The sequence below is a fragment of the Pan troglodytes genome, chromosome X (genome assembly GCF_028858775.2).
Source record: "Pan troglodytes isolate AG18354 chromosome X, NHGRI_mPanTro3-v2.0_pri, whole genome shotgun sequence".
Taxonomy (NCBI): Eukaryota; Metazoa; Chordata; class Mammalia; order Primates; family Hominidae; genus Pan; species Pan troglodytes.
This window is the reverse complement of record NC_072421.2, coordinates 96,002,867-96,020,013: the sequence shown is the minus strand read 5'-3', so window position 1 is coordinate 96,020,013 and position 17,147 is coordinate 96,002,867. Positions and strand designations below refer to the sequence as shown.

The window sequence follows — 17,147 nt, the reverse complement described above, 5'->3', positions numbered from 1 at the left end:
ACCCAACCAGAAACCAATTCCAGATCTCCCATAGGTCCTAGAAGATATGCTGCTGCAGCCAATCCTTGTTGGAGTAATACTAATGTCTATATCACTTAGTATTCTTAGATGCCAGCAACAGAAAACAACTTTGGCTAGTTAAGCATAAAAGAAGTTTATTCAAGGATATCAAGGATATTAAAAAGCACTCAGAATCTCTAAAAGTATAAGATAATCTGGCATAAAAAAATATTAATTAAAAAAATAAAGAAATACCAAAATTGCACCACAGAATTGATCCAGTGATAAATTCATTACCATTTTCAATGCCATTGTTTCTTCCACTTGAAGGAAACAACAGTTTACATACTGCTATTGTCTGAATATGTCTTTCCTATATGTTGAAACCTGATTGGCAATGTGATAGTATTAAGATGTGGGGTCTTTGGGGAGGTGACTAGATCATAAGCATGGAGCCCTCATAAATGGAATTAGTGCCCTTATAAAAGGGTCCCCAGAGGGCTGCCTTGTCCCTTCTGCCATGTGAGGACCCAGTAAGAAGGCACAGTCCATGAGGAATGGACTATTAACAGACACTGACTCCATTGCTGCCTTAATCTTAAACTTTCTAGCCTCCAGAATTGTGAGAAACTAATTTCTGTTGTTTATAATACACCTGGTGTATCATGTTTTTGTTATAGCAGCCTGAATGGACTAAGACACAGACCCTGAGCCCTGGATTATATCACAAGACTCACTGGCACTGTTACCTCTAGAAATTGAATTTCTTTATGCCATTAATATGTAATAAGTTCCTACCACATGCCAGGCACTGTTCTCAGTGCTAGAGACATATCAGTGAAAACAAAAAGAGAAAAAAAATACTTGCTCTCGTGGAACTTACAGTTCAGTGAAGGAAGAGAGACAAAAAGCAGATTTATTAGATGCTTATAATTACTAGGAAGAGAAAGAAGGCAGCAGAACAGGGACAGGGAAAATTACATTGGAATTGCAATTTTAAGTAAGATGACCAGAAAGAGACCTCCTGAGAAACTGACATATGAGTAAAAACCCAAAGGTAAACCAGCAACAATTCATCCAACTATCTGGATAAGAGCATTTCAAGGAAAGATAGCAGCAAGTCCAGAGGCTCTAAATTTGGAGCATACCTGAGATATTCCAGGAACAGCAAGGAGGCCAGTATGTTAAAGAGGCTAAGCAAGGGATATGAGATCAGATCATGTAAGGTTCTGTAGACCAAAGTTATGGCTTTAGCTTTTACTCTGATTAAGATAGAAAACCACTGGAAAATTTTGAGCAGAAGAGTGACCTGATCTCGCATATTCTGATAGGGTAACTCTGTCTGCTGTGTAGGCAGCCTGAAAGAATGACGAATGCATGCATTCATTCATTCAACAAATATTTATTGAATACCTACTATTCCAGACATATTTTTAGGTGCTAGAATGAATAGCAAATAAGACGAAAATTCTTGAGCTCTTGAGGCTTATAATACAGTAGGAGAAAACAGAATATAAATAACCAAATAAATATATAATATACATGGTAGTGGTGATAAATGCTCTGAAGAAATACAAGGAAGGATTAAGGAAATATAGCACAGCATGAATGGGAAATACATTTTTAGCTTAGGTGACCAAGCAATTTCCCTCTGACACAGAGACATTAGACCAGAGATATGAATGAGGTAAAGGGGTAAGCCATGCAGGTGCCTGGGAAAAGAATGTTCTGAGCAAATTATACAGTGAGTCCAAAGACCCTGATATGTGAGCATGGTTGGTGTATTCTAAGAACAGCTAGGAGGCCTGTGTGGGTAGGACAGAGTAAGAGAGGAGACAACAGTGGTTTTATTTGTTTATTTGTTTATTTATTTATTTATTTATTTTTGAGACGAAGTTGTCCAGGCTGGAGTGCAGTGGCACCATCTTGGCTCACTGCAACCTCTGTCTCCAGGATTCAATCGATTCTTCTGCCTCAGCCTCCTGAGTAGCTGGGATTACAGGCATGTGCCTCCATGTCTGGCTAATTTTTGTATTTTTAGTGGAACTGGGGTTTCGCCATATTGGCCAGGCTGGTCTCAAACTCCTGACCTCAAGTGATCCACACACCTCAGCCACCCAAAATGCTGGGATTACAGGCATGAGCCACTGCACCTGGCCAACAGTGGCTTTAAATGAAGGCAAAGATATATGAAAGTACTTTATCATATGAGGCCTTGTAGGCCATTGCAATCATTTTGGGTTTTATTTTGAGTGACATAAGAAGCCATTGAAGGGTCTTGACCAGAAAAGTGACATAATTTGACATGTTTTTTTGTCTTAGTCAGCTCAGGCTGTTATAACAAAATACCATAAACAGATGGCTTATAAGTAACAGAAACTTATTTCTCACAGTTCTGGAGGCTAGTAAGTCTTAGATCGAGGTGCTGGCTTATTCAGTGTCTGGTGAGGGCTCCCTTCATAGATGGTCACTTTAACTTTATATGGCAGAATCAGGGAGGGTTGTTCTCTTTTGAGTCTCTTTTATAAGAACACTGATCCCATTTATAAGGGTAGAGCCTAATCACCTCTCAAAGGTCTCACCTTCAAATACCATCACCTTGAGCTTTGAATTTTTTTTTTTTTTTTTTTTTTTTTTTGAGACGGAGTCTTGCTCTGTCACCCAGGCTGGAGTGCAGTGGCGTGATCTCGGCTCACTGCAAGCTCCGCCTCCTGGGTTCACGCCATTCTCCTGCCTCAGCCTCCCAAGTAGCTGGGACTACAGGTGCCCACCACCACGCCCGGCTAATTTTTTTTTATTTTTAGTAGAGATGGGGTTTCACCATGTTAGCCAGGATGGTCTCGATCTTGAGGTTAGGATTTCAATATACAAATATGGAGGTGATAAACATATTCAGACCATAGCACCGTTAAATCATCTTTTAGCAGCTATGTGGAGAACAAACTCATGGAGATTGTGGTCAGGTGTTCTATCTCTACCACAGGCCCATTCCTCACCTGAGGGCATGTTTTGAAAGTTGTAAATGCATCCAAAACTGCTCATCAGGATCTGGGTTCTCTCAGATCAAACAAGTCTTAATGTCAGGCAGAATCAAGATCAGTCCATCATTAGTTGGAGGCAGTACATCCAGGATCAAGCACTAGAAAGGTCAAAAGTCAATTGTAAATTGCAAGAGCAAGTGGTCTTTACCCCCAAATCATCTGCTATGTTACACTAGTTTCTCTTCTAAGTTCACCCCTATAGTCAGATGGAGACAGTCCCTTATGATCGGCTAATGGAAAAAGAAAAACGCTAAGCTTAGTTCATGACTGGATCAGCTTAATATATGGGTGGAAGCTGAAAATGAACTCTGGCTGCTCGAGAGCCCTACTCAGGGGTGGCTTTAAAGGATAGTCATGAAGAAAAATCCTTCCAGTGGCCAGAATTCCTTGTGATGCAACAGATTATCCAATTTGTGAGAAAAAAATTGGCCAGAAGTTAGAATGTATGTGAACTTACAGGCAGTGGAAAATGGCTTGGCTGTTTGGTCAGGAACCTAGAAGAAAAAAGATTGAAAAGTCAAGGATAAAGAGGTCAGTGTAAGAAACATAGTGGATTGACTTATGGGAATTGGCGTGCAATGTGAAGATACTGTTTTGCATTTTAACACTTACCAGAGAGCATGAAAGAGGCACTAAATAACAAGAGAAAACATAATTAGGCCAATTAGGCTACTCCAGTCTGGTACAATGGGCATATGCATGAAAAAACCCTCGTCACAAGTATGGAGGCTAAGCATGGGCTAAACATCATTGAGTCTCACTAACCAAGACTGATCTAGCTACCGCTGCCGCCAAACGTAGAACCCCAGCTATAAACAGAGACTATATCTGAGTCACTATCATGGCACTTTCCCTCAAGGAGACCAATCAGCCACTTGGTGGCAAGGAAATTACATCAGATGCCTTCCATCCTGGATTGTGGAGGCAATTCTCTTTATTATTGGAATTGGCATATATCCTAGCTATGAGCTTTCCTTTCTTCCCTTGGCCAGCATGACTACCTGGGAACTTACAGAGTGCTTGCTGCCTCAATAGGATACCACACAATTTTGTAGGAGATCAAGGGACCAGCTTTACAGAAAAGGGATTTTAGTAGTGGGCTTATATCCATGAGATTCTCTGATCCTATGACATACTGCATAATTTAGATGCTGCTCGCCTATAAATTGATGTAATAATAAAGAATCAATTGAGAAGCCAGCTTGAGACCATATCTTAAAAGGATGGGGTACAACCCACAAGGATATGGTATGTAACCTAATTAAATGACCTTTATATAATGCCATCTCCCCAGTATGTATCATACATGTCTCTGAGAGCCCAGAGGTAAAAGTAGGAATGGCCCTGCTTATAATCACCCTCAGTGACCCACTTGGCAATGTGTGCTTCTTATCTCTGCAACTTCAGGCTCTGTGGATGCATTTATTTCCTATTGCTGCTGTAACAAATTTCCACAAACTTAGCAGCTAAAAATGACACAAATGTTAACCCATAGTTCCGTAGCTAAGATGTTATGGTTGGCTCTTTCTGTCAAGGGTCTCATAAAGCTGATATCAAGGTATCGACTCATGTGGCATCTTATCTCAAGGTTCTGGAGTAGAATCTACTACCAAGATTTTGAGGTTGTTGGATGAATTTAGTTCTTTATGGATGTAGGCCTGGGGTCCTCATTTCATTGCTGGCTCTCAGCTGGAAACCTGTTTCCACTCATTAAGGTCACCTGCATTCCTCATCATGTTGCCTCCTCCATCTTAAAACCAGCAACAGCGTATCAGGTCCTTCTCATGCTTTAAATCTCTGACTTTTTCTTCTAATGCATCTCTTCTTTTTTTTTTTTTTTTTTTGAGATGGAGTCTTGCTCTGTTGCCCAGGCTGGAGTGCAGTGGCATGATCTTGGCTCACTGCAAGCTCCACCTCCCGGGTTCACACCATTCTCCTGCCTCAGCCTCCCAAGAACACTTTCCTGCTTTTAAGAATCCATGTGATTAGCTTGGGCCTACCTGGCTACCAGAATAATTTCTCTCTCTTAAGGTCAGCTGATTAGTAACCTTAATTACATCTGTAAAGTTCCATTTGCCATGTAATGTAACATAGTCACAGTGACATGGGATTAGGACATAGAAATTTTCAGGGGTCTAGAAATCCTGGTTCCAAGGGAGAATGTGCTTAAACCAGGGATATAGTAAAAATCCTTATTAACTTTAAGTTACAGCCGCCCTCTGGTAACTTTAGGCTCTGAGAACCAAGAGACCAACAAGCAAAAAAATTAGTCACCATATTGGCAGGGGTATTTGACTTTGATAACCTGGAGGAGATAGGATAGCTATTACATAATGGGAACAGGGAAGAATACATTTGGGATTCTATTTATCCATTGTCTATTTGTACTCTCCTGCCCAGTATTGTAGTAAATGGACAAGGGCAGAAGGCATGACCTGAGAAAGGCATAGTGACTGCTATGGCTTAAATGTGTCTCCTCCAAAATTCACATTGAAATTTAATCCCCATTGTCATGGTATTGAGATGGGGCCTTTGGAGAAGTGATTAAGTCATGAGAGCTGAGAGCTTTGCCCTCACAAATGGATAATAAAAGGGTTGGAGGGAACTAGCTTAGGCCCATTTTGGTTCTTCTGCTATTCTAATACGTGAGGACACAGCATTCGTCCCTTTTTTTGCCCTTCCACCTCCCACCATGGGAGGATCAGCAAGAAGGCCCTCAGCAGACACTGTATGCCACCACCTTGATCTTTGGACTTCCTGGCCTCCAAAACTGTAAAAAAATTAATTTCTGTTTATTATAAATTACCCAGTCTCTTGTATTTTGTTATACTAGCACAAATGGACTAAGACAGTGACATGGGACTCAGAACCCTTGGGGATGAGAGTGTTTTAGCCTTCTTGAGCTGTATTAACAAAATATCACAGTCTAGATGGCTTAAACAACAAAAATTTATTTCCTCATAATTCTCGAGGCTAGAACTCCCAGATCAAGGTCTGGAAAAGTTTAGTTTCTGATAAGGCCTTCCTTTCTGGCTTGCAGACAGCCTCTTTGTTCTCACATATCTTTCCGTTGGTGTAAGTGCGTGAAAAGTGAAAGAAATCTCCTCTCTTCCTCTTCTTATAGGGCCAGCAATCTTATCAGATTAGGGCCCTGTATTAGTCTGTTCTCACATTGCTATAAGGAACTACCCGAGACTGGGTAATTTATGAAGAAAAGAGGTTTGACTCACAGTTTCACAGGCTTAGCAGGAAGTATGACCAGGAGGCCTCTGAAACTTACAATCATGGCAGAAGGCAAAAAGGAAGTGAACACATCTTCACATGTCCAAGCAGGAGACAGAGTGTGAAGGGGGAAGTGCTACACACTTTCAATCAAACAGATCTCGTGAGAACTCTATCACAAGAATAGCAAGGAGGAAGTCTGCCCCATGATTCAATCACCTCCCACCAGGCCCCTCCCCTGACATGTGGGTATTACAATTAGACATGAGATTTGGGTGGGGACACATAGCCAAACCATATCAGGCCCTATGCTTATGACCTCATTTCATTTTAATTACCTCCTGAAGGCCCTATGTTCAAATACAGTCACACAAGTGACTGGGGTTAGGAATTCAACTTACGAATTTTGGAGGAACACAGTTCAGTCCATTGAAGAGAGTATGGTCATCTCACCAGGTAAGCCCCCTGGATCAATAGGGGTACTAACTGATGGTAAAGGGAATCTAGCAAATATGAAAAAAGAGGGATTAAGAGTATCTGTTTTGGCCTCAAGACAGCTATAACAACAAGAACTGATACCACTAACCTTCTTTTTTTTATGTCTTCCAAGAAAAAAGGACAAGATCTTGGTGGTGTTTTCTCCGACACCACTTCTGAAACCAAATGTGTACATGTTTTATTCTGACACCAATAACCAATTCTCTGACACCAACTGGGTGTCCAATAATTCAGGTTAATTCTGAAGCTAACTCCCAGAGTTAGCACATAAACAACAGGTTAAGGGCTTAGTCCCACAAGACTTCCCCAACTTCAGATACCAGTTACAAGTCCTAAGAACCACCTATACTTCTGACCAACTAGCTATAAATTCAGGAGTTTCCACAACTCCAAATACCTCCTCAGGTTTGATAATTGGGTAGAACAACCCACAGAACTCAAGATAATAGTTTAGTTAGGTGTACTGGTTTATTATGAAGGCTACAAAATGGAAATAGCTAACTGGAAGAAATACATGGGGCAAGTTATGGGGGAGGGGATATGGAGCTTCCATTCCCATTATGAATGCACCATTCTCCTAGCATTTCAATGTGTTCAGCAACTCCAAAGCTCTCTGAATCCTATTGTCCAAGAGTTTTTATAGAACTCAAACTCAGCCTCCATTCCCTCCCCAGTTGTTAGGAAATGGGACTGAAAATTCTAACCCTCTAATCATGAGTTTTTGTCTTTCTAGTGACTAACCCCCTACCTAAAGCTATTTGGGACCCCATGCTTAGTCACTTCATTAGCATAAACGCAGATGATGTTAAAAGGGATTCATTATGAATAACAAAAGGCACTACTATCACTCAGGAAGTGCCAATGATCTGTGCCAAGAACTGAGTACAAAGATCAAATATATTAAATGATGTATTATACAAAAATATATATTGTATGATATATATTTACATAAATTCATATCTATATATTTAAAATATATTTTCATAAATAAATATATATTTATATAAAATTAATATGTATATTTATTTATATAAAACTTATTTATTTATTTATTTTAACAATGCAAAGAGATTCTTTAATGAGTTTCAATGGCCTTTTCTTGGCATTTTATAACCTTGACATCCAGCTCCATCCAGCTTCAAGCCTGATAGAATCTGAGACCCTGACTGCTTATCATTGAAAAACTTCAGCACCTTGGAATAGCCCAGACTAAAATGGAGGCTACAAAAATGATTGGTGAATGAACAGAAGAATGTTATGTAAAAAAAAAAAAAAAATACACCCTTTGGCCAAAGTGACATTTTTCTAATTTTAATTTTAACTCCCTTCTGTTTTTTGTCCAACTGGTTAACAACTTCATTATCAAAAATTTGAAAGCCGTAATGTAGAAGTCCCTTATGCATCTCTTCTCTATGCTAATCCATACCCGATTCCTTTAACTTGTTCTTTTCTTTGAATCAGTTTATAAATATATATATATATATATATATATATTTATATTTATACTTTAAGTTCTGGGATACATGTGCAGAACATGCAGGTTTGTTACATAGGTATACATGTACCATGGTGGTTTGTTGCACCCATCAACCCGTCATCTACCTTAGGTATTTCTCCTAATGCTGTCCCTCCCCTTGCCCCCTACCCCTTGACAGGCCCTGGTGTGTGATATTCCCCTCCCTGTGCCCATGTGTTCTCATTGTTCAACTCCCACTTATGAGTGAGAACATGAGGTGTTTGGTTTTCTGTTCCTGTGTTATTTTGCGGAGAATGATGGTTTCCAGCTTCATCCATGTCCCTGCAAAGGACATGAACTCATTCTTTTTTACGGCTGCATAGTATTCCATGGTGTATATGTATCACATTTTCTTTATCCAGTCTATTATTGATGGGCATTTGGGTTGGTTCCAAGTCTTTGCTATTGTGAATAGTGCTGCAATAAACATATGTGTGCATGTGTCTTTATAGTAGAATGATTTACAATCCTTTGGGTATATACCCAGTAATGGGATTGTTGAGTCAAATAGTATTTCTGGTTCTAGATCCCTGAGGAATTGCTACACTGTCTTCCACAATGGTTGAACTAATTTACACTCCCACCAACAGTGTAAAAGCATTAATATTTCTCCACATCTTCTCCAGTATCTGTTGTTTCCTGACTTTTTAATGATTGTCATTCTAACTGGCGTGAGATGGTATCTCATTGTGATTTCGATTTGCATTTCTCTAATGACCAGTGATGATGAGCTTTTTTTCATGTGTTTGTTGGCCACATAAATATCTTCTTTTTAGAAGTGGCTGTTCATATCCTTTGCCCACTTTTTGATGAGGTTGTTTTTTTCTTGTAAATTTGTTTAAGTTCCTTGTAGATTCTGGATATTAGACCTTTGTCAGATGGATAGATTGCAAACATTTTCTCCCATTCTGTAGGTTGCTTGTTCACTCTGACGATAGTTTCTTTTGCTGTGCAGAAGCTCTTTAGTTTAATTAGATCCCATTTGTCTATTTTGGCTTTTGTTCCCATTGCTTTTGGTGTTTTAGTCATGAAGTCTTTGCCCATGCCTATGTCCTGAATGGTATTGTCTAGGTTTTCTTCTAGGGTTAATATGGTTTTAGGTCTTACGTTTAATTATTTAATCTATCTTCAGTTAATTTTTGTATAAGGTGTAAGGAAGGGGTACAGTTTCAGTTTTCTGCTTGTGGCTAGCCAGTTTTCCCAACACAATTTATTAAATAGGGAATCCTTTCCCCATTGCTTGTTTTTGTCAGGTTTGTCAAAGATCAGATGGTCGTAGATGTGTGGTGTTATTTCTGAGGCCTCTGTTCTGTTCCATTGGTCTATATATCCGTTTTGGTACCAGTACCATGCTGTTTTGGTTACTGTAGCCTTGCAGTATAGTTTGAAGTCAGGTAGTGTGATGCCTCCAGCTTTGTTCTTTTGGCTTAGGATTGTCTTGGCTATACGGGCTCTTTTCTGTTTCCATATGAATTTTAAAGTAGTTTTTTCTAATTCTGTGAAGAAAGTCAATAGTAGCTTGATGGGAATAGCATTGAATTTATGAATTACTTTGGGCAGTATGGCCATTTTCACGATATTGATTCTTTCTATCTATGTGCATGGAACATTTTTCCATTTGTTTGTGTCCTCTCTGATTTCCTTGAGCAGTGGTTTCTAGTTCTTTTTGAAGAGGCCCTTCACATCCCTTGTAAGTTGTATTCCTAGGTGTTTTATTATCTTTGTAGCAATTGTGAATGGGAGCTCACTCATGATTTGGCTCTCTGTCTATTATTGGTGTATAGGAATGCTTGTGATTTTTGCACATTGATTTTGTATCCTGAGACTTTGCTGAAGTTGCTTATCAGCTTAAGGAGTTTTGGGGCTGAGATGATGGGGTTTTCTAAATATACAATCATGTCATCTGCAAACAGAGACAATTTGACTTCCTCTCTTCCTATTTGAATACCTTTATTTTTTTCTCTTGCCTGATTGTGCTGGATAGAACATCCAATAATATGTTGAATAGGAGTGGAGAGAGAGGGCATGGAGAGAAAGGGCATTCTTGTCTTGTGCCAGTTTTCAAAGGGAATGCTTCCAGCTTTTGCCCATTCAGTATGATATTGGCTGTAGGTTTGTTATAAATAGCTCTTAGTATTTTGAGATATGTTCCATCAATACCTAGTTTATTGAGTGTTTTTAGCATGAAGAGGCATAGAAGCATGTCTAAGGCCTTTTCTGCATCTATTGAAATAATCTTGTGGTTTTTGTCATTGGTTCTGTTTATGTGATCAATTACATTTATTGATTTGCACATATTAAACCAGCTTTGCATCCCAAGGATGAAGCTGACTTGATTGTAGTGGATAAGCTTTTTAATGTGCTGCTGGATTCAGTTTGCCAGTCTTTTATTGAGGATTTTCCCACTGATGTTCACTAGGGATACTGGCCTGAAATTTTCTATTTTTGTTGTGTCTCTGCCAGGTTTTAGTATCAGGATAAGGCTGGCCTCATAAAATGAGTTAGGGAGGAGTCTCTCTTCTTCTATTGTTTGGAATAATTTCAGAAGGAATGGTACCAGCTCTTCTTTGTACCTCTGGTACAATTCGGCTGTGATTTGTACCAGATTTGTGGTACAAATCTGGTCCTGGGCTTTCTTTGGTTTGTAGGCTGTTAATTACTGCCTCAATTTCAGAGCTTGTTATTGGTCTATTCAGGGATTTGACTTCTTCCTGGTTTAGTCTTGGGAGGGTCTATGTGTCCAGGAATTTATCCACTTCTTCCAGATTTTCGAATTTATTTGCATAGAGGTATTTCTAGTATTCTCTGATGGTAGTTTCTATTTCTGTGGGATCAGTGGTGATATCCCCTTTTTAATTTTTATTGTGTCTATTTGATTCTTCTCTCTTTTCTTTATTATTAGTCTGGCTAGCGATCTATTTTGTTAATCTTTATGAATATAATATAAAATTAATATGTATATTTTTCTAAAACTTCTATATATTTATAGAAAATTAATGCTTATTATATAAAATATATCTATATTTATATAAAATAAATACATGTATAGAAAATAAACTTATATAAACTAAATATATTTGAAATAAATATATTTTTGAAATATATTTATTTCAAAAATATATTTTATAATATAAATATATATTTAGATAACATAAATATATATTCATATTTACATATAAATATTTATATACAAATTTATTTGTATATAAATATATTATATATTTATATTAGCTAAATATATTATATAAATATATAAAATCTATTTCTATATTAGACAAATATCTATAATATATATTTTTCTCATTAAAATTTGTTTTATGGGTCTCAAAATTCTGTGACATATTTTTGGTCAAGTTGTTTCCATTGAAAGTACTGATTTTACATAAATAGAACTAAAAACAAAAGCACATAATCATCTCAATAGATGCCATAAAGGCTTTCAATACTAATAAATTCAACATCCCTTCATGTTAGAAACCCTCAACAAACTAGACATCAAAGTGATATATCTCAGAATAAGAGCCATCTATAAAAAACCCACAGCCAACATCATACTGAACGGGCAAAAGCTGAAAGCATTTCCCTTGAAAACCAGAACAAGACAAGGATGCCCACTCTCACCACGCCTGTTGAAGATAGTGCTGAAAGTCCTAGCCAGAGCCATCAGGCAAGAGAAAGAAATAAAAGGCAACCAAATAGGAAGAAAGAAAGGAAGTCATATTATCTCTCTTCCCATGTCATATGATTCTATACCTGGAAACCCCATAGTCTCTGCCCAAAGGCACCTCGATCTGATAAACAACTTCAGCAAAGTTTCAGGATACAAAATCAATGCACCAAGCTGAGAGAAAAGTCAAGAAAGTAATCCCATTCACAATAGCCACAAAAAGAATAAAATACCTATGAATACAGCTAACAAGGAAGGTGAAATATTTCTACAGCAAGAATTATAAAACAATGCTGAAATAAATCAGACATGACATAAACAAATGGAAAAACATTCCAGCTCATGGATAGGAACAATCAATATTGTTAAAAAGGTCATAGTGCCCAAAGCAATTCACAGATTCAATGCTATTCCTATCAAACTACCAGTGACATTTTTCACAGAATTAGAAAAAAAACCACACACACACTCTAAAATTTATAAGGAATGAAAAAAGAGCCTGACTAGCCAAAGCAATCCTAAGCAGAAGGAACAAAGCTGGAGTTATCACCTGACCAGACTTCAAACTATACTACAAGGATACAGCAAACAACATGGCATGGTATTGGCACAAAAATAGACACATAGACCAATGGAACAGGTTAGAGAACCCTGAAATAAAGCCACACATCTACAATCATCTGATCTTCAACAAACTGACAAAAACAAGCAATGGGGAAAGGACCATTCAATAAATGGTACTGGGATAACTGGCTAGCCACATGCAGAAGATTGAACCTGGATTCCTTCCTTTCGACATATATAAAAATCAACTCGAGATGGATTAAACACTTAAATGTGATACCTAAAACCAGGAAAAACCTAGAAGAAAATCGAGGAAGTATCATTTGGACATAGGCCCTGGCAAAGATTTCATGATTCAGACAACAAAAGCAATATAAAAAAAATTGACAAGTGGGACCTAATTAAACTAAAGAACTTCTGAACAACAAAAGAAATTATCAACAGAATAAACATACAACCTGCAGAATGGGATAAAATATTTGCAAACTATGCATCTGACAAAGGTCTAATATTTGGAATCTATAAGGAACTTAAATTAACAAGCAAAAAACAACCCCATTAAAAAATGGGCAAAGGACATGAACAGATACTTCTCAAAAGACAAAACAGATGCAGCCAACAAGCATATGAAAACATGCTCAACATCGCTAATCATTAGAGCAATGCAAATCAAAACCACAATGTGATACCATTTCCTACCAGTCAGAATGGCTGTTATTAAAAACTCTAAAAATAACAGGTGCTGGCAAGGTTGCAGAGAAAAGGGAACATTTATACACCACTGGTGGGAATGTAAATTAGTTTAGCCACTGTGGAAAGCAGTTGGAAATTTCTCAAAGAATTTAATACAGAAATACCATTTGATCCAGCAATTCTATTGCTGGGTATAAACCCAAAGAAATATTAAATTGTTCTACCATAAAGACACATGCATGCGTATGTTCATCCCAGCACTATTCACAATAGCAAAGACATGAAAGCAACCTATATAACCATCAGTGGTGGACTGGATAAAGAAAATGTGGTACATGTACACCACAGAACTCTACATTGCCATAAAGAAGAACAATATCCTGTCCTTTGCATTGACATCAATAGAGCTGGAGGCCATTATTCCGAACGAACTAACAAAAGAACAGAAAACCAAATACTGCCTGTTCTGACTTACAAGTGGAAGCTAAACATTGAGCACATATGGACACAAAGAAGGGGACAATAGACAAAAGACACTTGGGCCTACTTAAGGTGGAGGGTGGGAGGAGGATGAGGATCAAAAACTACCTATCTGGTACTATGCTCGTTACCTGGGGGACAAAATAATCTGTACATCAAATCCCCATGACACACACTTCACCCATGTAACAAATCCACACATATACTTTCTGAACTTAAAAAATAGAAGTCAGAAAAAAGAAAATAAAAAATACTGATTTTAAAAACTAATAACTTAAAACTGCCACATGCAAAAAAATAAAAATAAAAATAAGGAAACCCCAAAATGGTCCACAAAACATTCTCCTTTTATTTTGAAGGTTTTGTGATGCATCTTTATCATTAACCAGACTTTTACTATTAAATGGTCAACTGAAACAAACAGTTCTGGGACCATTCTTCTACTACTGATTAAGACTGGGGTGGCAGGTATTAGAGATAATATGCATTTAGGCTTCTGAGCTTTCTGGGAATATTCAGTGACCTTGTCAGCTCCAACAGCAATCTGGTCCACTGCTTTGATGACATCCACAGCAACTGTCTGTCTCATATCACAAAGAGCAAAACAATCCAGAGGAGGATAGTCAGAGAAGCACTCAACACACATGGGCTTGCCAGGAATCGTATCCATGATGGCAGCATCACCAGACTTCTAGAATATAGGGCCATCTTCCAGGTTCTTATCAGAACAGCAATCAATCATTTCCTCCAGCTTGGCAAACCTGCAAGCAATGTGAGCTGTGTGACAATCTAGTACAGGGTCATAGCCAGCACTGACTTAACCTGGATGGTTCAGGATAATCACCTGAGCAGTGAAGCCAATTGGTTGATTACGTTTGCTGTCACCAGCAATGTTGCCATGATGAACATCTTAACAGACAAATTCTAGACATTGAAGCCCAAATTGTCACCAGAAAGAACTTCACTCAAAGCTTCATGGTGCATTTCAACAGACTTCACCTCAGTTGTAACATTGACTGGAGCAAAGGTGACCACCATGCCAGGTTTGAGAATACTAGCCTCCATGTGGCCACCAGGGACAGTAACAATACAACCAATTTTGTAGACATTCTGGAGAGGCAGATGAAAGGGCTTGTCAGTTGGACAAGTTGGTGATAGGATGCAGTCCAGAGCTTCAAGCAGCATGATTCTATTAGCATTGCCATCTTTACAGGTGACTTTTCATTCCTAGATCCAAGGCATGCTAAGCACTTGGTTCCAGCATATTGTCACCATTCCAACCAGAACTTGGCACACATGCTTCTGTGTTGGGGTTCTAGCCAATTTTGTTTTCTTTTTTCTTTTTTGTACCTATGCCACTTCTTCCAAGAATGCAGCCAATTTTCTTAATGTAAGTGCAGAATTCCTTAATAATTTCTTCATATTTCTTCTGACTGTAGGGTGGCTCAGTGGAATCCATTTTGTTAACACAAATAATTAATTGTTTCACCCCCAGTGTATAAGCCAGAAGGGCATGCTTACAGGTTTGCCTATTCTTGGAGATACTAACTTCACATTCACCAACACCAGCAGCAAGCATCAGGACAGGATAGTCAGCCTAAGATGTGCCTGTAATCATGTTTTTGATAAAGTTTCTGTGTCTTGGGGCATCAGTAAGTCATGTAGTACTTGCTCATTTCAAATTTCCATGGGGAGATATCAATGGTGACACCACATTCACACTCAGCTTTCAGTTTATGTAAGACCCAGGCATACTTGAAAAAGCCCTTTCCCATCTCAGCAACGTCCTTCTCAAAGTTTTCAATGGTTCTTTTGTCTACCAGATGGCCATTAGTGGTGGGCTTGCCCGAATCTTGATGTCCAACGACGGTGATGCTGATATGAGCCTTTTCCTTTCCCATTTTGGCTTTTAGGTGTGCTTTTCATGACACCTGTGTTCTGGTGGCAAACCCATTGCTAAAAAGCCAAATACATTTTTTATAATACCACAGAGAGCAACCAGAATCCTGAAAGGAGCCTTTCCCAGATGAGCAAACTTACCATATGAAACAATTAAATTCAAGCATCACAGGGATCAAATGTAGTGAATTTTGGTGATCCATTAGCATCCCTTCTTGCTCATTTTCCCAGTTGTCAGGAGTATTGCTGCTGATGGCTCACAGCTGAGTCCTTCTCTGAACATTGCCCTTAGCCAATAAGAGCTATCTTGTCTAGGTTATAGCCCCTTCCCAGGGACAAGTTGCATACAATGACTGGTCTATGCAAGATACAAGCCCCTGACCCTTTTGCCTTAACTCTGAAGGACATCCTAGTTATAAAGCTCCCCACAGAGTCAGCTAATACCAATGGTTCTTTTGCATTGTAGTTCGGCTTCTCCCTGTGACCAATCCTGCTTCTCTCACAACCTTACTAATGTCATTCCTGAGATCACTCCTCAATAAACCTCTTGCACACACATCTCTGTCTCAGAATCTGTTTAATATCCAAGTTTAAATGCCCAAGTTTAAACAAGAGGTGACCCCAGGAAGCACCAATTGGAAAATAGAGAAGTGAGACAGAAAAGGGAAGAAAGCCAATACAGCGTGCATTAACAAACAAAAAGGTTACTTCTGTGTGCAACTAAAGCTCAATCCAGCTGAAGGAGAATTCCAAGAAACTATAGAACATGTTCTAATGTCATCTCTCCGAAGCAGTAAAGAAGTCGGGATATTTATCCACTAATTTCTGTCAATTATTGATTAAGGGCTGATCTAGCAGTACTAAATTTCAGTGGCAGCCCACCCGAGTTACAGGTAGAGCACACTCCTGTGGCCAGAGAAAGTCCTCAAGCAGAAAGTCACATGCCTTGCAATAAGAAAATATAAGGAAAAAATTCTAGAACTAAGCCACCGGGGGTTCCAACACTCAAGATATCTGGATGATAAGGATGATCAAGCAAAGTATGCCAAGAAAAAGCAGCCAAAAGGGAAGGAGACAGAAGCCAAGGAGTAAATGATCAAATTATGTCAAATGCAGCTTATGGGAAAATAATATGAGTACTGAGAATTGAGTGTGGGATTTAGGAACATGGAAATCATTGGTAACCTTGTCAAGAGTTACTTCAATGGAGTGACCGCGATAAAAAACTGACTAGTGTGAGATCAAGAGATAACAGAAGGTGATGAAGTAAAGACAGTGAGTATTGAGGGGTTTAAGGCAGTTTTGCTAAATGGGGAGCAAAGGAAGTTAAAAATATCTCAAAAAGATGTAACATTGAAGGAGAGTTGTGTCAAAGTGGGATATTGCCACATGTGTGCATACTGATGGAAATGATCTAGTAATGATGGAAAAAAACAGATTAAAGAAAAGGAGAAAAATGACACCTTAATTGTCCATGAGCTGGTAAGAGGCAATGCAATTGAGTGTGCAGGTGTAAAGGCTGCCCTCTACGTATGTTCAAAGCATTCACATCTTTTTCATGAAATAC

The 17,147-nt window shown here is 38.5% G+C and overlaps 1 pseudogene; it reads right to left on the bottom strand.

Annotated features, from left to right (window-relative positions):
• LOC104003946 (elongation factor 1-alpha, oocyte form-like) overlaps positions 1 to 15,582 on the bottom strand; it is a 33,104-nt pseudogene extending 17,522 nt beyond the window's left edge.
• Between the last annotated feature and the right edge of the window lie 1,565 nt (positions 15,583 to 17,147).